At 41.6% G+C, this 27,158-nt stretch overlaps 1 long non-coding RNA gene across 2 annotated transcripts in view; it reads right to left on the bottom strand.

Moving 5' to 3' along the window:
* The window catches only part of LOC134929054 (uncharacterized), a 55,983-nt gene extending 32,375 nt beyond the window's left edge, over positions 1 to 23,608 (bottom strand). The window contains exons 1-5 of one of the 2 annotated variants that reach the window (XR_010178239.1): positions 23,571 to 23,608; positions 23,425 to 23,494; positions 23,264 to 23,327; positions 23,113 to 23,182; positions 22,734 to 22,844 (exon numbers count right to left, since the gene is read on the bottom strand). This is a non-coding gene — a long non-coding RNA (uncharacterized LOC134929054). Of the gene's footprint in view, positions 1 to 22,733; positions 22,845 to 23,112; positions 23,183 to 23,258; positions 23,328 to 23,424; positions 23,495 to 23,570 lie in introns of both variants that reach the window. The other variant, XR_010178240.1, reaches the window with a different exon arrangement.
* Between the last annotated feature and the right edge of the window lie 3,550 nt (positions 23,609 to 27,158).

The raw sequence follows: 27,158 nt of genomic DNA, 5'->3' as shown, positions 1-27,158 counted from the left end.
ATAAATTTGTGGCTAATAATATGACTAAGGATGAGTATAATGCTTTACGTGATCTTTCATCATACACGGATATCACGATATGCCCCGCTGATAAAGGCGGGGCTATCGTGATACAAGATATTGGTACATACAGGGCTGAACTTGAGCGTCAGCTGGGGGACAATAATGTATATAGATTACTTAAGGGGGACCCCACCAAAGTTTTCTGTAAACAATTAAGGGACACACTCCAAAGGGCTGTTGATGCTGGTGTCATCACTAGTGAAGTGATGTTGGCATTAATAACTGAATCACCAGTGACACCAGTTCTTTATTCACTACCTAAAATCCACAAGAGTGTTATAGATCCCCCTGGCAGACCGATCATTTCTGCCCGAGGTGGTTTATTCCAAAAGGTATCTACATACCTTGATGCGCTACTTCAGCCTTGTATAGCCAATCATTCTAGGTACTTACTTGATACCACTATGTTTCTTAATAAGCTAGAGTCATTGGGTGATATTAAATCAGGTAGCCTGCTAAGCAGCATTGATATCTCTAGCCTTTACACAGTGATTCCGAATGAGCAGGGCTTATTGGCTGTTAAAAGGCTGATAACGGGTAATGCTTTGTATAAGGGTCCTGAGGTTGAATTTTTCTTGGAGCTGCTAGAAATGGTTTTGAAGTGCAATTTCTTTCTCTTTGATGGGAAATTTTATTTGCAAACATCTGGGTGTGCAATGGGGTCCAGTGTGGCCCCGTCGTACGCAAATGCTTATATGTTTATGGTTGAACAGGATATATTTTTTAATAATTGTTCTTTCAAAGAGCATATCCATTTCTACGTGAGATACATCGATGACCTGTTTATGATCTGGTCAGGGGGACAGGATGCCCTCATTCAATTATTAGAAGAGCATAATGGATCTGATCATCCGGTCAAATTAACGTATAATATTAGCCCTGATACAGTTAATTACCTAGATGTTAAGGTGATGATTAAGCATGGTAAAATCTCCACTGAATTATACAGTAAGTTGACAGACAGGAATACATTGCTCCATGCACGGAGCTTTTATCCTAGACCATTGAAATTTGGGTTACCCTATTCACAGTTCCTGCGTGCTATCAGGATTTGTAGTAATCACGAGCAGGCAGTAGTTCAGATAGATGACATGGTTCGCAAATTTAACAGCAGAGGGTATGACATGGATTTATTACTTAAGGCTAAGGCACGAGCCTTGGGATGCAGCAGGGAGTCTTTGCTACATTCCAGGAATGCTAAACAAGAATCTAGCAGGATGCCCTGGGTTAACCATTACAGTACCGCAAGTGGAGTTGTGATCAATTCAGCAAGGAAGTTATGGCCTATAGTTGCCACCGATCAAGATCTAAATTTGGGTAATACAACTATCATGCCATGTTATACACGCGGACGTAACATCAGGGACTGGGTAATGAAAACGGATATTACGGGTCTTCAATCCCATCAGAGTATGCAAAATAACTTCATGACCCTTAAAAAAGGATGCTTTAGGTGCCTTAATTGTGTCACGTGTAGTGCGTTGATGGTGGGGAAATTTTTCTCACATCCACATAGTGGTAGGAAGTACGAGATCAGACATCGAGTTACATGCACCACAAAATTTATAATATATATGATTGTATGTCCTTGTGGCAAAAACTACATAGGAAAAACTGACCGCACTCTTAGAGAGCGCATGGCCAATCATAAATTGGCAATTCGGAATGCTCTTAGTTCTGGTAATAGTGACCAACCTGTGGCACGACACTTTTTAAGTGCTGGCCACAGTTTGGCATCACTTAAGTATAGCATCATAGATCATGAACCGGCTAGGCTTAGAGGTGGGGATCGATCTCTACGCCTCTTACAGAAGGAAGCACGGTGGATCCATGAGCTAGGAACACTTTCACCTAGAGGTCTAAATGAAACTCCTGGGCTTCATTGCTTTTTGTAAATTGCAATATGTGTTTTTACATCATTGTGGAGTTTGTATGTACTCCCATTGATTATAATGCGATTCTCTGTTTAATAAGGGGTTTGGTATAAGATGTATTTTGCTGCCAGTTAGATATTTTCAGCCTTACTGTATGGAAGGGAGTGTTTTGCCAAGTGTCCTTGACACAGATTCCGATATGTCCCTTTGTTTTTAAATGTAATGTACTTTTTGCTTTGTTTACAGTGATCGTTATGGTGTTGCTAGGACCGGAGCGGACGTCATCAACGAGCGTCCACTCTCTGAAATCACATGCTGGGTCACATGGAGGCCTTTCTGTGGTTGTGAGGAGTACGGACGTCATCAGCGGGCGCCCGCCCTCCGGAGCCGCGCGCCTAGCGTCACTCGTGGTGGGGATTCTATTTAAGGTATGTCTTTTGTATGTTTGTTTTACCTGATGACGGAGTGTGAATAAAGGTCTCCGAAACGTTGTAATCTTCTGCCTTAAGACGTGATTGACTTCTGAGTGCCGCCTTACCGGGTAGTATGTTGTGGGCCCATGCGGGCTTCTAGGAGGGCACCAGAGCATATGCAGATTTAATTGGAGTGCTGCCCCAATTGTGGACATATATATATACACACACACACACACACATATATATATATACATACATATATACACATACATATATACATACACACACACACATATATATTATATTTATATTATATTATATTTATATTATATTATATATTTCCAAGGGGTAAATTTACCAACGTGGGAGATTTTTACAACTGATAATGTTGCCCATAGCAACCAATCAGATTGTATCTATTATCTTTTAGAAGCAGATAGACAAATGTTAAGTAGAATCTGATTGGTTGCTATGGGCAACATCACCAGTTCTAAAAAACTCCCACCTTAGTAAATTTACCCCCAAGAGTTTAGACTATGAATGTTATACCTCAGATATCTAAATGTCTGGTATGTAGTTTGTCAGCTGTTGCTAATCGAGTTCTTTCAAATTAAACAAGGTTTCTGGATATTGTCTTCTTGTTTGTCCGGGCTTCAAGTAAAACAATGACAGTCCAGTATTTACAGATACTGGACAACACTAGAACAATGGGGGTAACCAAAGGTATTTGCCTTCTTCATAGGATTACAAAGCTTTGTGTAAACAAGTAGGTCTGGTACATTCAAGGCACTTGTTTGTGCTTGAGTTTCTAGGAGAATAATTTATGTGTGAACAGTAACTTGCTATTAGAAGGATGTACAGACAGTGTGTGATTTATGCATTATATGTGTATAATATTAAATATGGCTTTGATGGCTTTTCTGTGCAAATGCGTATGTTACCGTATTTACTCATACCACGTGCTAACACGCAAGCGGTTATACGGAGCTTGCGTGTATGTGTACGCACAGCAGAACAAGCACCCACACGGAGGCCATCTGTGTGGTGTTTGTACGTGATGAGTGTGCCTATAATATTTTCGACTTTGACAGTCCACCCTTTGGCAATCAATAACTGCCACACATAACTAATAAACTGAAATTAGTATCTATACATTATATACAAAGTTTGGAAGACCGGGAGATAGTTGTAGGTAGGAAATGTGTAGCCTAGTGGGATAGGAAAAAGTATGTATGTATCAGGGACGTGCGGTGAGCAAAATGGCTCAGAGGGCAGTGTCTAGCACCAGAGCCAGATTTACATGCAATATATGAGCCAAAAGGTACATCTGGGCATTATACACATGTACAGCAGTATATACTGCTGGAAATGGGGTGAGTTTTGAACAGAGATATGTGGAAAAGATAGCCAGGTGAGGCACTGCCTCACCTGCCATAGACTTTTTACTCCAGAGTTTTGGCTATAAAAATTATTAGAATAATGCAAAGAAGATATTTCCAACAAATTATTTGTATTTTTCATATACTTTATTCAGTCAAAACTCTGGTACAAACGTTAGTATGACAGGAAAGGCTCTGCCTCACCCCACCGCACGTCACTGGTATGTATGTATCAATATCTGAGGGACATGTATCATCGTGCCGTATATGTTCTAAGTAAGCTTCAAGGTATTGCGAAGTATACATTAAATCCTTCTTATCCCGTATTAAGGGTCTGTACATGGGCAAACAAAACACTACCTCTTTTTGGGCAAGGGCTTTTGACCCTCACCTTTTCGGCTTCTAATACCAACAAATGGGGAGCACATTTATCTGATGATACATGGAGGGGGAAACATATGTGAGTGCAACTATATGTGGATAACACCTGTCGACTATGTGTGCCATTAACTGAGGGTTGCAGTGATGAAGGTAAGACACATATATAAAAATACATTCACATAAATTTGTGTAGGGTTGACGTATTTTCCAGTTGGATGTTTCTGGGTAGAGGGGGAGACAGAGAAAAATAGTGAAAGAAACAGGCCATGAAATTCATTTGCAATCCTTCTCATAACACTGTTTCAACAGATTGGCCATAAATCAAATCTGCTGCTGTAACAACACCCTCGCTCCTTAGACTCAAATTTGTGCCGTGCTTGCGCCGCGTCAGAATTCGAACACACCTAAATATCTGACCAATAATTATGACGACACCCAGGATACAAAGGAGAAACTTTCCCACATTCACAATAACATTCTGTGCCCACTCTCCTAACCCTGAGAACCACTTGTGTGGGTACAACCATGAGACCCAGCCGGTCAGTTCATTACCCACAGCCGTCAAGGTAAGGTTGTGTTTCCTCCTGAACTCCCACTTCAACTGCAAGATCTCATCCATCTTTTGATCGATGATCTCCGTGGGGTCGTCAGTGCTATTCGTAATATACGTAGAGCACTTCACGCCATATTGAGTTTCCAGGGTAACAGCCATAATGTAATTAAGGACCATTCTGTGCTGTATCAATTCCTTCTTGTAGGCTTGTAACTCCCTTCCTGTATACCTGAAGGTGTCATCATACATCTTAGTGATATTATCTATCAAGTTCGCCAGCGCATGGATGTATCTATAATGTAAAGTTCCTCTGGCAGTATGGGTGATATCTAATGCGAGAAGGAACTGAATCCCGGTGGATTCATGGATCAAATCAGAGGCTGCGTGCTCTGTCCTATCTATGAGGTGTCTCTTGATGATGTGTTCATACTGGGTATGAGTATAAGGAGTCTGAGCGTTGCAGTGAATGTCTTTCATTTTATCGTGCGCTATGGTCATGACCTCTGGTAGTACTCTCCCAATATAACACAACCCTTCAGAGCTTGGAGTAAGCCACTTGTACGCTTTTCTCCCACATATGAAATAGGCATCATCAGGGAGAACATCGGGGGACAAAATGTAACACCACCATATTACAAATATTCCATGTAAAGAAACCAATCCCTAGTTCTCTCATTTGCTCTGTACAAGTATCGGGCTGGATGATGTGGGCACAATACCCCTGTGATACTTTTCCAACCCACATGGTTTTGATCTCACGTGTATACCGGTACCGAAAATACTTCCCACTGTTGGCTATCTTGCGTACAAGTTCAGAGTCAATAGGAATCCTATCAGCTCTGTGTGAAAAGGTCATTGTCTGGTTATTCCAAGTCACTCCCCAATTTCCTGGTTTTTGGAAATTGGAAACATTAAAACACAACAGGGACCTATCTACGTTGTACTGGTGGACCTTCAAGCTAGGGGGCCTAGATATATTGAATTTCTTGTCCACCGGTCTCCCACCCCGTAATTCGAGTACCTCATCTATCGTTAAAGGGTATGGTACTAATCCTGACTTGCTCTGTCCTTGAGGTACCTGTGAGCACACCCAACATTTGGTTTGGTTTAAGATCTTACCCACTAATGAGTGGTAATCACTCAACGGATGTCAGCATTAATGTTGGACTGACATCTTTGGATGCACCCATCTTCGACTATGTTCTCGCAATTTCTACATATACAATATTCTTCAGACAATAACCCTCCACAGTGCCTCCGAGCTCCGTGACTACTAGAGCGCTTACTGATACCAGCCTTTACTAGAGTGATGTGCTGCTCCTGAATCCTACAAATACGTACTCGCCATCAGAACCAATTCCAGATTCTTGCTCGACGTCTCTGGGACCCTCACAAAAACAGATTGTCCTGATCAAAAACAGAATTACCAGAAAAACCCGAAACGCAGTCTCTTGAGGTAGATCCATTTTGTTAAGGAGCAAGAAGAAATAAGAGGGGAAATAAAAAGAAAAATGCAGTGGGGGGGGGGGTGAAAAAAAGAAAATGGTACAACAACCGTGCTTGATCTTGTTGTTCTCCGTGCTCAGGTGCCGTTCAACAGTCCTGCCTCTCAGCTTTACCGGAATAGACTCTCTAGTGATTCGAGGTTCTCTTCACCTTTATCTTTATCATGAGTTTTCTCCAGGTCAGCGACCTTCTTGCAGTGGTACGAGTGGACCCAAGTCTCTCTCTTGGCAACCTTTAGTGCTGTTGTGCTGGTCAACAAAACTTGATACGGTCCTTCCCACCTGTCTATGAAGCAACCTGAGCATAGAAAATTTTGAATCATCACATAATCCCCAGGCTCAATGTCATGACAATTACTGTTTGGTAGGTCAGGAATCACCGGCTTTAGATTACTTTGTTGATTTCTCAGCTGCTGGCTCATCCTAACCAAATATTTCACAGTTATTTCGTTATTGCACTTCAAATCATCCTGGGGGTCTATCATTACATGGGGTTGTCGACCAAAAAGAACTTCGAAAGGTGATAAGTTAAGAAGTGACCTGGGAGTGGTTCTGATGCTGTACAACACTAGTGGCAAAGCTTCTGGCCACAACAATCCAGTCTCAGCCATTACTTTGCTCAATTTATTCTTAATAGTGCTGTTCATTCTCTCCACCTTCGCACTCGCCTGTGGCCGGTACGGAGTATGCAGCTCGCTATTAATACCCATCAGTTTGCACATGACCTGAAAGACTTCACCTGTAAAATGGGTACCCCTATCACTTTCAATTATTCTAGGGATACCATATCTGCACACAAATTCCTGCACAATTTTCTTTGCAGTGAACACAGCAGTATTTGTGGCAGCGGGGAATTCTTCTACCCAGTTTGAAAAGACATCGGTACAAACTAACACATATTTTAAATTCCTACAGGGTGGTAACTGTATGAAGTCGATTTGTATTACCTGAAAGGGTCCGTCTGTAGGAGGGATATGGGATAGCTCTGTTGGTATTGCCTTACCAATATTCTTCCTCAAACAAGTAAGACATGTCATTGCTTTCTTACCTGCATGAGAAGAGAACCCTGGTGCACTCCAGTAAGCTCTTACCAGCTTGCACATACCTTCTTTACCTAGATGAGTCAGACCGTGTGCCGCCTCAGCTAGGCTTGGGAGGTATGCTCTGGGGGCCACTGGCTTACCGTGTCCATCTATCCAAAGTCCTGAGGACTCCTGACCATATCCCTTCGCCTTCCAGACTGCCTTTTCCTGTAGGGAACACAAATGTTGCATTTCAATTAACTGTTGTGTGTTATCAGTTGTGTGAAGTAAAAACATCTCTGGACGAGAGAAGAGGGGAATAATAATAAAAAAAGAAAATGTCAGGTTTGCCATTCACCAACAGGCTGTCACACCATCATGCATATTGGTGTCTGTACACAATCTCCCTTCACCAGTATTCCCATTCTCCACCCTTTGTGCATGACCAGGCACACTGCAGTAATACTGGTGTCATTGTGCTGGTGAGATATACTGGGTTTGGGCAGAACTCTGAAGGACCAATTAGGCATGTGGTGTTTGAACTGTAATCGGGTCCATGTATTGGACCCTCCTGTCGGTGAACGTAAGATGAAACTGTGAAGAACAGTGACATAGAGGTTGGTAATAGATAAGTTTGTAGAGGTAAGGAAGATTTTATAAAATTTGACATCTGGATTGGGCACTACGGGGAATGACTCTCTACTTGGTTTATTCCTCTAAAAAAAAACCCTCTGTGTTTGTTGTATCACTCTTGGGACTATCCCAGCCATCAATCCAGTGTCTTGTCCTTCCTAAATTCATAGGGAACTCGGTATCTGTGAGATAATTTCCTCTACCTGCGATGGACATGAATCTAGAACAGTGAAATGCAATATTAGTCTTCGTGAGTGTCTAACATACATTGTATTTCCTGAGCGGGAGCACAATATATGTATTTCATATTTAACAAAGTTTCTGTTACGTTAGTCAGAGGCCATTTCTGATAGGGAAAAGTTTAGAATCATAGAGGCCCCATCTTAACCTCAGCAAGTTTTGTCAAAGGATAACGTTGCATTTATTTTGTTCTTCCCATTAGCCGAATTTGTGTTTTCTATATGGCTTGTGATTCCTTACTATATGTCCCTTGGTCCCGTCTATGTGTTTAATAATGTGGCTCGTGTTTTCAGTCTAGGGGGTCTATATTGACTATGTGTCCTACTACTCCTACAATCTCTGGCAAAATGCCCTTCCTTCCTACAAATGTAGCAGTCTTGGTCTTCTCCAAACATCAAGGGTCTGGGGTTTAGGCAGTTACAGTCCTCAACCTCTCCTCCTGTTGTTCTCTGCGTATAGCGATATTCTTGTGATGTTCAATAATGCACTCTCTGAGATTATCTACTGTGACCCCTCTCCAATTAGGCAGAGCTGTTTGCACCCTGACCGTCAATGCCTTATTGAGCCCATCCATAAGCACAGAGACAGCCACCTCCCTGTAATTCGCATTGTTCCCTATATCCGATACCCCAGTGTATCTAGCCATTATTTGTAAGGCCCTATGGAAATATTCATATGTCATTTCATTTTCTCTCTGTTTTATGGAGAAAATTTTGCTCCACTTAACAGCAGTGGGGAAATACAATCCTAGTTGTATGTTAATTCGTTCCACATTCTCCTGATTGTGTTCATCAGTCATAAAACCGTCCGACTCTAATTTACAATCCGTAATACATTTTTGGGTGTCAATATTAGGGGGTAGGCACGCTTTCAAAAGTATCCGCCAATCTTTGTTTGCAGGTTCATGGGCATTACCCAGATCCTTGATATACTTCTGACATCTGCCTAAATGCTTCCGGGGATCGGGGAATTCTGAAATGATTGACCGTAGTTCTGATCTGGTCCACAGGCAATACATTGCATTATTCCTGGTGAGGGTTACTCCCTGTCTATCAGTCCTCCTATTGGGAGTTACTGTTTCCAAGACAGGATGTAACCCAACCATTTCATTCCTAATTTGCTCACTGTGAGGTGTTATTGTCTCTGTGTAATGAACAGTCTCACTTACCGATGGCTGTGATCTCACCAGTCTTTTCAGTGGGAGACACTGTTACTGCTCTTATTGGTTGGGCCGGGCCCACCTGAGTTTCCTGTAAGGTGACTGCCTGAATGAGAGCTGAGATTAGGCTGGATCCTTCATCTTCCTGTGGCCTATAACCTTGGAGAGAGTGCAAAACAAGATACAACTTGCAAGGGTTAGGGTTAACACATTGATTTTGGATTTTACTATCATTTACAGATATACCATTGGTTGTAGCCAATTTCTCCCCTTCGACATGTGTCGGTAATGGTGTGTTCATACTCACATTCCTGCCAGGTTTGGAACTTGCTGTGCGAGTCAGTTCCCTTTGCACCTCCCCCTCTTGCTGCCACATATTTAAACAGTCGTTCTGTCTTATCCATTGCTTTCTAGATTTTATCAGACATATGCTAATCCTTATGTTCTGTAATACCTCTGATTCAAAACTACCCATCCTAGGGAATGATGCCCTATCTTCAGCAGTCATACGCACCCATTCATTACAAAAAGCCTCCGTGTGTGGACCATATTTCTCACACATAATAATCCTTGCTGACCCCCTGGGCCGCGGCTCTCCTGCCTGAACCCTGGCGACCACACGCCCACTGCTTGTGCACTTGGATCCCATTGCAGACTTCTTGCCTTATACACAATCCCCAAATGCACAACACAAATAGGCGTTGAAAGACACCTAGCGCTTTCACTCGCTCCTCTGCTGACGTACCACGACTCACTCCAATAGTGACCACCACGTACCCAATGAGGACCCTAACTGATTTCTATTCACTGGAAATTATAGGAGTAACTTACCGTTTCCAGTGAATTTCCACCGTTGAAGATTTTCCTGAGAGAGACCAGCGAAAACTTCCCTTTTTGTTATACACAAATCACGCTTGCGTATGCTCTACATGTCGCTAATGATACCGCAGTGTGCGCAAAAGCTTGCAAATGTGGTATCACATTGCACCACGTATCGCACGTACAAACGCGCGGTCCAATCGCACAGCGTATAGATACTTGTTATCTATCCGCCATGCGATCAATGGTGTTGAATCCACAAGCTGCGCTCCTCAGCTGGAGTGTAACACAAAATCTTTACTTCAATTCACAATTCTATATCACGCTCCTCTGCAAATCTCACGATTTGCGTATTTCTCTGTTAACGTAGGTCAGCTGCCCTACGCCGCCAAGCCTCCGCTTACTTAGTGACACCACGGGATCCCGACTTCTGGGGTTCAATCCACTCACTCCTACTTTCAGCTCACACAAATACACTGTTGCTTTTCTGTACAGAAAATACCACTCCCTGCGACTAGTAGTCTTATCCCAGAGGTAGTACAGTTTAAACAAAATCTTACACTAATCTGCTTTTGAAATCAGATAGTTATGTGCTATTTGTATTAAATGTATACTATCCCGCCTTTAATTGAACAACTATCGCGTGGTTTTACTTTTGCGCCTGCAATCCTACGCAACCTTGCGTAAATACGCGACCGTGCATGCCTTTATGCTACGTGTGCGACCCTGCGCCACGTGTACCCTTCTGCACTTTGTCTGTACCACGTGTACAAACATGCGTCCGCAACTCAATAAACCACACAATCTCTATAAATGTGAGCAACAACAACTACTATCGCTCACTAACACAACACACAATTTTTTCTGTCTAAACCTAAGTGACCAGGTGGAACAGTGTTGTGTTTTATGATAACACCCTTAATACACTATTTAAAATATTTATAAAGCAAACAAATGTATCAGATTTCACACAGATCTAAAATGACTGTTGTAACCTATGGTAACAATATGTGGGAAAGTATGCAAAGTATCAGTATGCTTTGTGTACGCTTTTGGCGCCAAAAATTTTACACAGATTTTTAAATAGCTTTTTTCCTGTTTCCTCCGAGTTCTATCAGCACCTCTGTAGACTAGACAGAGCAGACATGATCTAATCAGCACAAAAGAGGGTTTTAAAATACCCAAGCAACCAGGGAAAGGTTTTACTTAAAGATGCGTCTCCACCCTTTGCTGATAGATCAAAGTCTGCTATGTCCTGCAAGTCTTTGAGTGTGTGAAAAACCGAACTGAGCCCCCAATTGAAAAAGCTGATTAACTTACAGGACAGAAAAAGCAATACCTTTAACTTACAATGTGCAGGCCGCTGAGACCGCTAAGCGTGTGTGTGTAACCCCTAACAGATGCATACACGTTGTGTAAGCACGCCATCAAGCTGTAAGCACGTAGTAGCTACACGTGAGGCGGAATACACTTTATAACCCCTAGCAGGAAAGGAACACGACACCAATTGTATTTAAATATGTTGGGGTCCGACCCACCAACAGTTATTTACTAAAAGGGATTACAACAATAATACAAATACAATAAGAGAAACAGGCTACAATCAATGATACATACGTTTGTTGTTTCGCCACCTGGTCCCGGTCCTCGGTCAATCAAGATAGATGACATTCAGAGAATGTTTGGCTGGCCAGGCAGCTTGGCTTTTTATGCATTTGTTCAGTTCATGATACAATAGATACTGTATGCCCTTCTTCCATTGGTTCGGGGGTGGGACATATCCTGTGCACTGGGGATCATTGGTCAGCTCAAGAGGTGGGCGATGGCCAAGTCTGGAGATGTGATTTCTGTTTGCATCTGAGCTCCCGCCCCATGACCAGTTAAACCCATCACATTAATCATGCATAAATCTGGTATTATTAATAACTTATTGTTACAATATGTGACAATATTCTCATACCCACCATATTACTGCTTATGTGACCCTGAACAATATGATCCCACACATGATATGATTATCCATTTCCATCCTCAAGATATACACTAATATATATATATATATATATATATATATATATATATACACACACATACATACATACATACATACTCCTGCGATTACAATTTGTTAGGAAATTATATATATATATATATATATATACATACACACACACATATATATATATATATATATATATTGATATATATATTTCCAAGAGTTTGGACTATGAATGTTATACCTCAGATATCCAAATGTCTGGTACGTAGTTTGTCAGCTGTTGCTAATCGAGTTCTTTCAAATTAAACAAGGTTTCTGGATATTGTCTTCTTGTTTGTCCTGGCTTCAAGTAACACAATGACAGTCCAGTATTTACAGATACTGGACAACTCTAGAACAATGGGGGTAACCAAAAGGTATTTGCCTTCCTCATAGGATTACAAAGCTTTGCATAAACAAGTTGGTCTGGTACATTCAAGGCACTTGTTTATGCTTGAGTTTCTAGGAGAATAATTTATGTTTGAACAGTAACTTGCTATTAGAAGTATGTACAGACAGTGTGTGATTTATGCATTATATGGGTAAAATATTGAATATGGCTTTTGATGGCTTTTCTGTGCAAATGCGTATGTTACCGTATTTACTCATACCACGTGCTAACATGCAAGACCATGTGAGCGGTTATAAGTAGCTTGCATGTATGTGTACGCATGGCAGAACAAGCACCCGCATGGAGGCCATCTGTGTGGTGTTTGTACGATGAGTGTGCCTATAATATTTTCGACTTTGACAGCAACTTCTTCAGGGGTGTTCTTTGTGGTGTAACCAGAAAAAAAATAAAATAAAATAAAACAAAAAATAAAAAAAGGAACAATAATGAGGAGAAGAACATGCACATTGAAAACAGTTATTATATTTCTATTGTCCAGATAGTCTAAGTTTCAAGAAGGCTATCTGTATATATCCTTAATACAGTCTTAACTCTTGTTATATATAACTACTTCTTTAAACAGTTATTTACATTATAACAATGAAAACTCATAATGTGTATTACAATAATGGTTGTCTATTGAACGACTCCATAATGAGTTGATTAATATATATATATATATATATATATATATATATATATATATATATATATATATAAAAACACAAGAATGGTATCAAGTTGCGCTCGGGATATGAAAAAGCAGCACCTCTAGAAGAATCCCTCGTCAGCAAGGATTCACAAATAAATACATACAGAATCTGAGGGCGCTAGTGACTTATTACAGACAATCAATATAATTTAAAATTTATTCTTAAAATACAATGTATATCTCTTCATCTTTTCAAATAACATTGTTATCATACAGGATGGATACAACATCAAAAGATTTCGATATACACCAATCAAGTTTTTGCTCAATTACAGTACCCAATTCAAATATATACCAATCAGGTTTTAATTAAATGTAGAACCCAATGCGTTTCATCCCTTAGGACTTCTTCAGGGGTATTAGATCAACATATGTCTGAAACTAATAACTCCAGACGGTATCCATAATAGTGAGATCAAGAAAAGCCTACACCAATATTGGACCTAATGGACTCATAGACTGAAACCAGAGAGACAATTCCTTTGACTATTATTTATAAAAACAGTCAAATATTGGTGAAGTAGGTCTATAAAATTAAAACAGACCCATATACTAGGTGTTTTGCACACCACTGGATAGATAAAAGATTTTAGTAGGCCTCAAATCATGTAGTTTGAGTGCTTCAATACTGCCACCTCTCACAAAGTCCAGATGCACTCAAACTACATGATTTGAGGCCAACTAAAATCTTTTATCTATCCAGTGTAGGCTTTTCTTGATCTCACTATTATGGATACCGTCTGGAGTTATTAGTTTCAGACATATGTTGATCTAATACCCTGAAGAAGTCCTAAGGGACAAAACGCGTTGGGTTCTACATTTGATTAAAACCTGATTGGTATATATTTGAATTGGGTACTGTAATTGAGCAAAAACTTGATTGGTGTATATCGAAATCTTTTGATGTTGTATCCATCCTGTATGATAACAATGTTATTTGAAAAGATGAAGTAGAGATATACATTGTATTTTAAGAATAAATTTTAAATTATATTGATTGTCTGTAATAAGTCACTAGCGCCCTCAGATTCTGTATGTATATATATATATATATATATATATATATATCCAAACAGCAGATGCGGCACTCCAAGTGACTTGCGGGAATAAAACTCTTAAGTCAGGCAGATGTATGAAATACAACGTTTCAATGCCGCTTTATTCTGGCATTTTCCTCAGGTATAACAAGTAACAATAAAATCTTACCTTATAAAGGCGTTCAATCACCTAGTGTGAGACAACGTGTGCCGGGCAGGGCGCCCGCCGCTCCGTTCAGCGCAGCGGAAGTGACGTCGCACTACGTCACCTCCCGCTGCTGTGCTCCCCATCACCATGACAACATATAACGCTAGGTGCATCAGACACTGAAAGCATAACAAATATTCGTGGTATTATCTGAGCACACCATGGGCAAGCAGAAATAGTAGGCAACAGATACAGTGTAACGTATAGGGTATACATACACATATTTAACAGGTCAAGTTGTTTATAAGTAAAAACGATAATCAATGTCAGCAACCGTAAGACAATAATAGTGTCATGATTGGTATAAATAGTCTACTATGATTACTGGTGCAATTGTTACTTAATGGCTTAATTAGCTGGGTTATTATAAACTAACAAATATGTAGATTTGGCAGCATTTGGTACAGTACATTGCTAGATAAACCCTGATAGTATTTTGGCTAGATCCTCATTGTTTCAACCTGTTGCCTTGTATTTGGACTCTTTGTTTCAACCATGTATACAATTTCATCCCCGTTTTTTGCTTGATACCACCACGCTCTAACATAGATTACAGCAGCTACCAGTTTTTGAGTACACATACAGTTTTTGAGTACACATTAAGGTACACAACATATACCGACCCCCTAGACCAGGTTACGAACCACACTACAATTCACATAATTGGGCTCAGGGACCACCTAGGAGGAATTACGAGCCACATGCAGGGGAAACAAGGAGGTACCCACCAAGGTGAGATTGGCAGACCTCCGAAAATTCTCAGCTACCCCCCCTCACATATTGTAGCTGCCAGTGCACTGCGGGAGGGTCCCAATACACAATAGGGGTTGGGCCACACCTGTAGTCTGCAGCCAGTGAAGTTGATTGCTAGCCTTGGTAGAGAACCTGAGGTCACGGTTGATGTAGCTGGTGTACCATTATCATTTCTTGTAGATACAGGGGCGGCCAGGTCAGTGTTGAATTCCACATCAGGTATACAGACCACGGGAAAAATTATTTTGGCAATGGGAGTAACAGGAACAGTGCAACAATACTCTTTCAGTAGACCTGCAGAGATTACGATTGGTTCCATGCAAACCAAACATTCTTTTCTGCTGACTGCATCGGCTCCGACTAATCTACTCGGCAGAGACTTATTATGTAAAATGCAGTGTGTCATATATTGTACTCCTGAGGGTGTCTTCTTGGATATACCTGAGAACCATGCTCAAGAAGTACAAGATATACTAGACACCCCTCAAAGGCTAATGTCGCATTCTACTGTTATAGACGAGTGTCCATCAAAGGTAGTGAAAAGATCTCACAAATACCGGGTTCCCTTTGGACCAAAGATGGACAAGACACTGGATTGATGGCGAATGTAGCTCCAGTAGTAGTACAAGTAAAAGATGGTAGGATAGCTCCAAAAATCCCTCAGTATCCTCTGAAGCCAGAGGTAGAATTAGGTGTGTACCCCGTCATATAGCGGCTGCTACAGCAGGGCATCCTAGTCAGGACGTCCAGCACCGCCAATAGTGCCATCTTCCCTGTGAAAAAAAAAAAAAAAAAAAAAGAGTGGGGGGAGGGTTTACAGGCTACTGCAGGATCTAAGGGGGATAAACAAGATAGTTGAGAGCCAATTCCCCGTAGTGCCCAATCCAGCTGTCATCCTCATGCAAATTCCCTCTATTGCAACATTCTTCACTGTCATTGACCTCTGTTCTGCTTTTTCTGTCCCTCTTCACCCTGACAGCCAATACCTTTTTGCCTTTACATACATGGGAGTACAGTACACCTGGACTCACTTCCCCAAGGTTTCATTGACAGCCCAAGTATTTTCTCCTAGGCTTTGCATGACTGTTTACAATCCTTTCAACCTGAGAGTGGATCAGTACTAATACATTATGTTGATGACTTATTGTTGTGTTCTGACTCACTCGAATCGTCCTTGAAAGACACGAAACAGCTTCTGTTTCATCTTTCCCATACAGGACACAAGGTTTCAAAGGATAAGTTGCAGTTGTGCTGGACCAGGGTCAAATATTTGGGACATTGCTTGACTCAAGGACTTAGACACCTCACTGCTGATAGAATACAGGCGATTTGCGACATGACTCTGCCACAAATTCGCACTTTCCTTGGAATGTGTGGGTACTGTCGAAATTGGATTCCAGGGTTCTCTATACTGGCTTTACCTTTGCAAGAAATGGTCTCTTCGAACAAACCGGAACGGATCTCTCACACAGATGAGTCTGAACTGGCGTTTGAGAGACTCAAACAGTGCCTATCACAGGCACCTGCATTAGGTATGCCATATTATGAGAAGCCCTTTGAATTGTACGGTACTGAAAGTGCTGGGTGCGCGGCAGGGGTCTTAACTCAGAGACATGGTGATGCCAGCAGACCGGTAGCTTACTACAGTGCACAGTTGGACACTGTAGCATGGTCTCTCCCCACTTGCTTGCAAAGTGTTGCAGTGATAGCTTTGCTAGTAAGTAAAAGCGAGGACGTAGTGTTAGGACATGACCTGACCATTCATACACCTCATGCAGTATCAGCCTTACTAAACTCCGCCCAAACCAGACATGTCTAATCTGCTCTTTTTACAAAGTTGGAATTATCACTGATGGCCCCGGTAAACATCACCATTAAGAGATGCAGCTCACTAAATCCTGCAACTTACTTGCCAAGTGTGCCTGGACAGGCACAAAGGGTGGAGGATGAGAATGATGGTGAAGGCGAATTTAGTGCAGACACTGATACGCATGATTGTATGGAATACCTGAATCAGACTTTCACAGCGATACCCGATTTCAGTGACAACCCACTGGAAGGAGTAGACTTACCTTCTACACCAACGGTAGTTGCCACAAACAGACAGAATCGGGAGACTTGTGCACTGGATATGCAGTTGTAGGTGACAAAGGTATCATAAAAGCTGAACCCCTGGGCCCACCGCACTCAGCACAAGTTGCTGAGTTGGTCGCCCTAACCAGAGCGTGTGAATTGGCCAAGGGTAAGTCAGCTAATATATACACAGATTATAGGTACGCCTTTGGAGTGGTGCATGATTTTGGGGCCCTATGGCGCCTCAGAAATTTCATGACGGCAGCTGGCACACCTGTAGCGCATGCATCCCACATCAAAAGGCTTTTGACAGCAATACAGGAACCAGACAGAGTGGCTGTTAACAAGTGTAAAGCACACACTTACAACCAAGACCCAATTTCACTTGGTAACAGCCGGGCAGATGTAGCTGCTAAATCAGCAGCAAGCACCCCATACAAACGAACATCACATCACTGATGACATTTAACACGATCAACACACAACAATTAATCGAAATGCAAAATTTGTGTTCTCTACAGGAAAAGGCAGTCTGGAGGGCAAAGGGGTATGGCCAGGAATCCTCAGGACTGTGGACAGGTGGACATGGTAAACTGGTGGCCCCCAGAGCATATCTTCCAAGTCTAGCTGAGGCGGCACACGGTCTGACTCACCTGGGTAAAGAGGGTATGTGCAAGTTGGTAAGAGCCTACTGGTGTGCGCCAGGATTCTCTTCTCATGCAGGTAAGAGAGCAATGACATGTTTTACTTGCTTGAGGAAGAATATTGGAAAGACAATACCAACAGAGCCATCCCGTATCCCTCCGACAGATGGACCTTTTCAGGTAATACAAATCGATTTCATACAGTTACCACCCTGTAGGAATTTGAAATATGTGTTAGTTTGTATTGATGTATTTTCCAACTGGGTAGAAGCGTTCCCTGCTGCCACAAATACTGCTACGTTCACTGCAAAGAAAATTGTGCAGGAATTTGTGTGTAGATATGGTATTCCATAGAATGATTGAAAGTGACAGGGGTACCCATTTTACAGGTGAAGTCTTTCAGGTCATGTGCAAACTGATGGGAATTAATAGCAAGCTGCATACTCCGTACCGGCCACAGGCAAGTGCAAAGGTAGAGAGAGTGAACAGCACTATTAAGAACAAGCTGAGCAAAGTAATGGCTGAAACTGGATTGTTGTGGCCAGAAGCTTTGCCACTAGTGTTGTACAGCATCAGAGCCACTCCAAGGTCTCCGCTTAACTTATCACCCTTTGAAATTTTTTTTGGTCGACAACCCCATGTAATGATAGACCCCCAGGATGATTTGAAATGTAATAATGAAGTGACTGAAATATTTGGTTGGGATGAGCCAGCAGCTGAGAAATCAACAAAGAAATCTAAAGCTGGTAATTCCTGACCTACCGAACAGTAATTGTCATGACATTGAGCCTGGGGATTATGTGATGATTCTAAATTTCTTACGCTCATGTTGCCTCATAGACAGGTGGGAAGGACCATATCAAGTCTTGTTAACCAGCACAACAGCATTTAAGGTCACCGAAAGAGAGATTTGGATCCACTCATCCCACTGCAAGAAGGTCGCTGACCCGGAGAGAACTCGTTACAAAGAGCAGAGTGTAGAGAATCTTGTATCACTGGAGTGTTTGTACCGGGAAAGTTGAGAGGCAGGACTGTTGAAAGGCACCTGAGCACAGAGAGCAACAAGATCTAGAACGGTTGTCGCACCATTTTCTTTTTTCACCTCCCCCTGCATTTTCCTTTCTTTTCTCCGTCTTATTTTCCTTCTTTCCCCTAACGAAATGGATCGATCACAAGAGACTGCGTTTCAGGTTCTACTAGTAATTCTGTTTTTAATCAGGACAATTTGTTTTGGTGAGGGTCCCAGAGAGATCGAGCAGGGATCTGGAATGGGTTCTGATGGCGTGTATGAATTTGTAGGATCTCAGGAGCAGCACATCACTCGAGTAATGGCTGGTATCAGTAAGCGCTCTGCTAGTCATGGAACTCGGAGGCACTGTGAAGGGTTATTGTCTGATGAATATTGTATTTGTAGGAATCGTGAGAGGAATAGTAGAGGATGGGTGCATCCAGAGATGTCAGTCCAACCTTAATATCGACATGGACCGCCATCCGTTGAGTGATTACCACTCACTAGTGGGTATGGTCTTAAACCAGACAGAATGCTGGGTGTGCTCACAGGTACCTCAAGGTCAGAGTAAGTTAGGATTAGTACCATACCCTTTAGCAATAGATGAGGTACTCGAATTACGAGGTGGGAGACCGGTGGACAAGAAATTCAATATCTCTAGGCCCCCTAGTTTGAAGCTCCACCAGTATCATGTAGACAGGTCCTTATTGTGTTTTAATATTTCCAATTACCGAAAACCGGGAAATTGGGAAGTGACGTGGAATAACCAGACAATGATCTTTTCACACAGAGCTGATTGGATACCCATAGACTCTGAACTTGTACGCCAAATAGCCAACAGTGGGAGGTATTTTCGGTATAGGTATACCCGTGGAAGCAAGACCATGTGGGTTGGAAAAGTATCGTCAGTGTATTGTGCCCATATCATCCAGCCCGATACTTGTACTGAGCAGATTGGAGAACTAGGGATTGGTTTCTTTACTTGGAATATTTGTAATATGGTGATGTTATATTTTGTCCCCTATGTTCTCCCAGATGATGCCTATTTCATATGTGGGAGGAAAGCGTACAAGTGGCTTGCCGAGCTCAGAGGGATTGTGTTATATTGGGAGAGTACTACCGGAGGTCATGACCATAACCCATGATAAAATGAAAGACGGTCACCGCAGTGCTCAGGCTCCTTATACTCACTATGAACACATTATCAAGAGACACCTCATAGATAGGGCAGAGCACACAGCCTCTGATTTGATCCACGAATCCACCGGGATTCAGTTCCTTCTCGCATTAGACATCACCCGTACTGCCAGAGGAACTATAAATTATAGGTATATCCATGCTCTAGCGAACTTGATAGATAATATCACTGAGATGTATGATGACACCTTCAGGTATATGGGAAGGGAGTTACAAGCCTACAAGAAGGAACTGATTCAGCACAGGATGGTCCTTAAATATGTCACAGCCGTGACAGGTGGGTACTGTGTTACTCTGGCAACTCAATATGGTGTGAAGTGCTGTACGTATATTACAAACAGCACTGATGATCCCACGGAGATCATCGATCAGAAGATGGACGAGATCTTGCAGTTGAAGTGGGAGTTCAGGAGGAAGCACAACCTTACCTTAGCGACTGTGAGTATGACCGGCTGGGTCTCATGGTTGAATCCACGCAAATGGTTCTCAGGTTTAGGAGAGTGGGCACAAAATGTCATTATGAGTGTGGGGAAGTTTCTCCTTTGTATCCTGGGAGTCATCATAATTATTGGTTTGATATTTAGGTGTGTTCAAATTCTAACATGGCGCAAGCACGGCACAAATTTGAGGAGTCTAAGGAGCGAGGGCGCTGTTATAGCAGCAGATTTAATCTATGATCCATCCATAGAGACAGTGTTATGATAAGGATTGCAAATTAATTTCATGGCCTGTTTCTTTTACCCATTTTTCTTTGTCTCCCCCTCTGCCCAGATACATCCAACCGGAAAAGACGTCAGCCCTACCCAAAATGTTTATGTGAATGTATTTGTATATATGTGTCTTATCTTCATCTCTTCAACCTCCAGTTAATGGCACACATAGTCGACAGGTGATATCCACATATACTAGCACTCACATATGTTCCCCCTCCATGTATCATCAACTAAATGTGTACCCCATTTGTTGGAACAAGAAGCCGAAAAGAGCTCGGTAGTGTTTGTTGGCCCATTTACAGACCCTTAGTACGGGATGAGAAGGATTTAATGTATACTTCGCAATACCTCGAAGCTTATTTAGAACATATACGGCACAATGATACATGTCCCTAGGACATAGATTCATACATACATGCTTTTTTACTATCCTACTAGGTCACACATTTCCCACCTACAACTCTCCCCCGACCATCCAAGCTTCTGTATATTTATTGTATAGATATTTTTCTGTTTATTGATTAGGTAATGGCAGTTATTGGTGACTGCCAAAGGGTGGACTTTCAAAGTCGAAAAATATTGCAATACACACATCACGTACAAACTACACACAGACGGCCTCCGTGCGTGTACTTGTTCTGCTGTGCGTGCGCATACTCGCAATTTGCGTAAGGTCGCTCCCGCGGTCTGCGCATTAGCGCGTGGTATGTGTATTTACGGTAGAGTTTGTGAATGCACGAAAAAGTCATCAAAACACATTATATACTGTATTTAATCCAAATAGTGCACAATGTACACATAGTCTCCCTGCACCACACCAGCAAGTTACAACAGTTTAAATGGTATCAGAACAAAGGTATTCACCTTTACAGGATAGGAGGGGACAGAACAAGGTTATAAGGTGGTGTTTAGTATCCAGCTGTAAGGTATTTTAAGGGCAATATTCTGGTGTTGGTTTGCAGAAGATCGCACGCTCCTGCGAATAGTTAAGCGCAGGAGTAGAATATAAATATAAACTGTATTCACTGTACATTTGGTATGCGGCGGGAACCCAGAGGAGACCACCCACAAGTGCATCTGGAACAGACATCACCTACCTATTCAAACCAACCTATGACCTCTCCTGTACTGTAAATGACCATCCCTGTGTCCAATGGACTAAGAGATTACAGTATCCATTGTGTTAAGTTTTGGAAGATTGTATAAAAGAGCCAGCTGCATGCCTGGTCACACAGACTCTAAACGTCATCTACACTGATGACTGAGGACCAGACTGGGAAGCGCAGGCGAAAACAAACAAGTATGTACCATTGATTGTAGCCATTATTCTATTGTATTGTATTGTTTATATTGTTACCCCCTGCAAGTAAAGAACCGTTGGTGGGTTAGACCCCAACCTAGATTTGATTTACAATTGGTCTCGTGTTCCATTTCCTTGCTAAGGTTTAAAGTGTATTTACAGCCACTCGGGCTGCTGCATTGTGCTAACAGCGTATAGGCCTTTGTACGCAAACTGTGTAGTCCCTACGCCCTTTCGGCGTACATACGCAGAGTGCGTACACTGTGTGACCTTTGTGTACGTAAAGGTTGTGAATAATATAAAGGTGAAAGGTTAATTACTGCGGCCGCAGCGGCTCAATAGTATATCAAGTGTGTTTAAGGTATATGCTTTTTAGTCCTGTAAGTAAACAAGCATTATATATATATATATATATATATATATATATATATATATATATATTTTTTTTATATTATCAAGGAAAAAATGGCGTCACTCCAGGTCTTAGGGTGGTAAATCTATATATATATATATATATATCTATATATCTATATATACACACACACACACACACACACACACACACACACACACACACACACATATATATAAAAATATAAATACAGAATACTTACTTCTAAACAACATTTTTTTTCTCTTATTGAAAATGCTCTCAAAATTTCAGGAGAGGTTTCCTTCTTAAGAGGTTATAGAAAGTCATCTTTTGATCAAACCAATTATTATACCTATTTTGAAGAAACCCAATTTAGGTTATTATGTATAATGGAATTTTCACATATTTATCATTTTATAAACATAGATACTTACTAGATATAAATCTGAATTAAATTTTAAAGATTTGGGATTTAGATAAGGTAATTTCCACAGTATGACAAAATTTAGTCGGATTCCCTAATTCGGACCATCCTAAATGGAGATATATATTATTTTAATCTAATTAGTTTAGGTTTTCAATAATGAGGTAATCAATATAAATATAAAATAAATACTTACTGATTGCTAGTATCAGTATTAGTATCCAAAAAGAGGGCTTTTAGCTGTTACCAAGCTCCTTACAATTCTCCTAATGGAGATAATATATTACTATATAACCTAATTTTAACCAAAATAAAGTGGGCCAAAATTTCCATATACTGTACCTTACCAGCAGCAATCCTACTTCCACAGTAGGACAAAATGTAATCGGATTCCCCCTAATTAGGACCATCCTAAAGGGAAATATAATTGTATTAATTTAATCTAATTAGTTTAGGTTTTCAATAGTGAGGTCAAAGATATAGAAATAAATATTACAAAAATACTTACTAATTACTAGTATCAGTATTAGTGTCCAAAAAGAGGGCTTTTAGCTGTTATCAAGCTCCTTTCAATTCTCCTAATAGAGATACTATATTACTATATATCCTAATTTTAACCATAATAGAGTAGGGCAAAATTTCCATATAGCTTACCAGCAGCAATCCTATATGTCTGCATACATGGGAATCCAAATGTAGAAGGAATGCTGAGCTCCCAGGCTCACTATTTAAGCTCCCCAACTGATGACCTCACTTCCTATCTGACTTTGTTAATTACTTAATTGATGCAATCAATATATGTGGTTTTCTATAATATAAACACATGTTTGGAATCCCTTATTATTGTAATGGCCTTTTAGTGACTATCCATATTGAGAAGAAAATGTTGGTGAACTAAAGAGAGCTTAAGTTACTGTTTGGAATCCCTTATTATTGTAATGGCCTTATTAGTGACTATCGGACTTTGTTAATTACTTAATTGATGCAATCAATATTGGTGGTTTTCTATAATATAAACACATGTTTGGAATCCCTTATTATTGTAATGGCCTTTTAATGACTATCCATATTGAGAAGAAAATGTTGGTGAACTAAAGAGAGCTTAAGTTACCAGTTTTTATACCTTAAAAGGTTTAATTGGTTTATCATGTGACTGCGTTCATATGAAGCTAATCGCAGTTACATGATACTTATATACTTGATGATAGCATTAGCTATATTTAATACACTGGGAGACCTCAATCGTACTTTTTATTAACAGATCATTGACACTTCATATTACTGAACTACTACATTAACCATATGTGAACCGATCTAAGTAAATAACCTTATTGGTGTTAGGCGCGGCGGCTCTCACCGAGTAACAGTCACGGCCGCCGCGCCTCCCTGTTCCACCGCACGGCGCCTAGCAACGCCAGGACGCCGTGCACGCTGAGCCGCCGGGCGCCTAGCAACGCCAGGACGCCGGGCGCGCTGAGCCGCCGGGTCCCTGGCAACGCTAGGACGCCATGCGCGCTGAGCCGACGAGTCCATGGCAACGGGGACACCACAGGCGGACCGCGTTCCCCGTTGCCATGTAAATCAAGTACACCTGTCTAGCTCTGAGTCGTGCAGCAAGGCAGCTGCACGACATCCCTAATTAGGTTCTCTGCAGCTATTGGAGGGCTCCCTGTTATATTCTGTCTCAGTGCATTCCACAGATGCCGGTGATAGCTACCTGTGAGCTGTTCCTGCTCTGGAGAAAATTCCCTGTCCGGTGTTCTGTATCCAGTCATCTTGCTCTGGTGGTCCTGACTCCTGGTGTCGGAAGCTAATCCTTGTACTTCTCCCTGCCTTCCTGTCGGTTGTTACCTGCGCTTGAGATCCGAAGATTCCGGTTTGCTTACGGCTGTTCCCGGTGTTGTGAGTAGCGGCCTTCAGCCGCGCCTTGCAGCCTTGGCCGTGGAATTTCATTTATCCTTGTTCCTTTTGGTGTTTTTGCGGAAGTGTTCCGCCATAGCTGTCCTACCTGGTATACAGCGGTGCCGTGTAGGGTTTGGACAGCGTACCTTGGTTTCCTTTTCCTTTGGCGGCCGTGCCGCGCATACTATTAGTTTGTAGTTCTGTAGTAGCCCTTAGCCCAGTTTTTGTGTTTAGTTAGAGGTCCCCTTGTTATCATCCCGCCTCCGTTTACGCCTTGTCTCATACTAAGACCGGGGGGCCTCAGAGTTGGGCAGACCTAATCCGCCCTTCAAACGCGGCTGCCTTGGGCCCAAGAACACATAGTCTCGCAGGCGTAGACGGACCACGCGGGTGAAACAACGGAGTTAGGTTGCTAGGGGTTATTATTTATACCTAGTCATCATTTCAGCGTCACGTTCTTGTGCTCGGGACTTACCACTCCATATCTTTCGTTCAGAGCACAAAGAATGTAACAATTGGTTTAATAGTGAAATAATTAAAATATTGTGAGTCTTCTAAGTGTGTGCTATTTTATTGAATCTATTGTGGTGTTCTATTGTTTAATCCAAATGTTTTTTAAATCTTATCAAATATATATTCGCTTTGTATTAATTTTATTTTATTATTTATTATAGTTTGTTCTTAGCTTATGTGTTTATCACTATTTACTACCCCTTTTTTAATAAGGTGTCTATTAATAAATTATAGTCAATATTTTATCAATGTGTTTGTTATACAATATATATTTTTTGTCTTTTTTTGATGAATATGTGAAAATTAATTAATATAAATTACAATTAAACTTCTGTTCCCTATTAGAGCACCCATAAGGTTTCCTCTGGAGTCTTTCTATTGACACACATTTTACACAATAAGGCTAACATAACACATATGGTAATCATGATTCATTAGAATAAATGATAATGACAGATTAAACCAGGACTTTTGATCATGCAAAATAATATCCAAATCACAGAAATGAAACAATATCAATTCCCTCGTTCATTCCATATGGAACAAGGGTGTTTACGGTGAATATCCAGTACGACTCCCTAATGGTGGCCTGTCAGCAGAAGCAGAGCCATTAAACTAACTGAGAAGTTGGTTCCTACTTCCCCCCCTAAGTCCCACGAAGCAGGGAAGCTGTTGCCAGCAGCTTCCCCGTAACATAAAAAACCTAACAAAGGGGGTCATTCCGAGTTGTTCGCTCGCAAGGCGATTTTAGCAGAGTTACACACGCTAAGCCTCCGCCTACTGGGAGTGAATCTTAGCTTCTTAAAATTGCGAACGATGTATTCGCAATATTGCGATTACAAACTACTTAGCAGTTTCAGAGTAGCTTCAGACTTACTCGGCATCTGCGATCAGTTCAGTGCTTGTCGTTCCTGGTTTGACGTCACAAACACACCCAGCGTTCGCCCAGACACTCCCCCATTTCTCCAGCCACTCCCGCGTTTTTTCCGGAAACGGTAGCGTTTTTATCCACACGCCCATAAATGCCGTGTTTCCGCCCAGTAACACCCATTTCCTGTCAATCACATTACGATCGCCGGAGCGAAGAAAAAGCCGTGAGTAAAAAAACTTTCTTCATAGCAAAAATACTTGGCGCAGTCGCAGTGCGAACATTGCGCATGCGTACTAAGCAGAAAAACGCTGCGATGCGAAGAAAAATACCGAGCGAACGACTCGGAATGACCCCCAAAGTCTTTTCCAGCAGAACTCTGTAGAGCTCCACTTGTGTGCATCCAGTCTCCCGGGCACATTTTCTAAACTGAGGTCTGGGGGAGGGGCATAGAGGGAGGAGCCAGTTCACATTGTTAAAAAGTCTTAAAGTGCCGAAGGCTCCTGCGGAACCGTCTATACCCCATGGTACTAAAATGGACTCCAGCATTCTCTAGGACGTAAGAGAAAGATAAAAATATATATATATACATATATATACACACACACACACACACACACACACACACACACACACACACATTTATAGCTTTCCAATTCAGCCGGCACTCCACGCTTCTATACACCTGATCCTGGTGCCCACGTGCAGGTACATATACTCCTCCAACAATAACGCGGCACTCCAAGGGACTCGTCTCAAAAGTGATTTATCACGGTGATGACATCAACATGTTTCGAAGCCGCAGCCTCTTCCTCAGGACTCACCGACAAACAAATAACAAACACACAGAAAGACATTTAAATACCTAATATCCTTCCTGTCCTCCCGCCGCCGTAATTGTCCACAGCTGCAGCCGCCGAGTGTCCACGGGTGCCTCACTTCCGGGTAGACGCAAGCGG

The sequence above is a fragment of the Pseudophryne corroboree genome, chromosome 5, assembly GCF_028390025.1.
Source record: "Pseudophryne corroboree isolate aPseCor3 chromosome 5, aPseCor3.hap2, whole genome shotgun sequence".
NCBI lineage: Eukaryota > Metazoa > Chordata > Amphibia > Anura > Myobatrachidae > Pseudophryne > Pseudophryne corroboree.
This window is presented reverse-complemented; position numbering and strand designations above follow the sequence as displayed.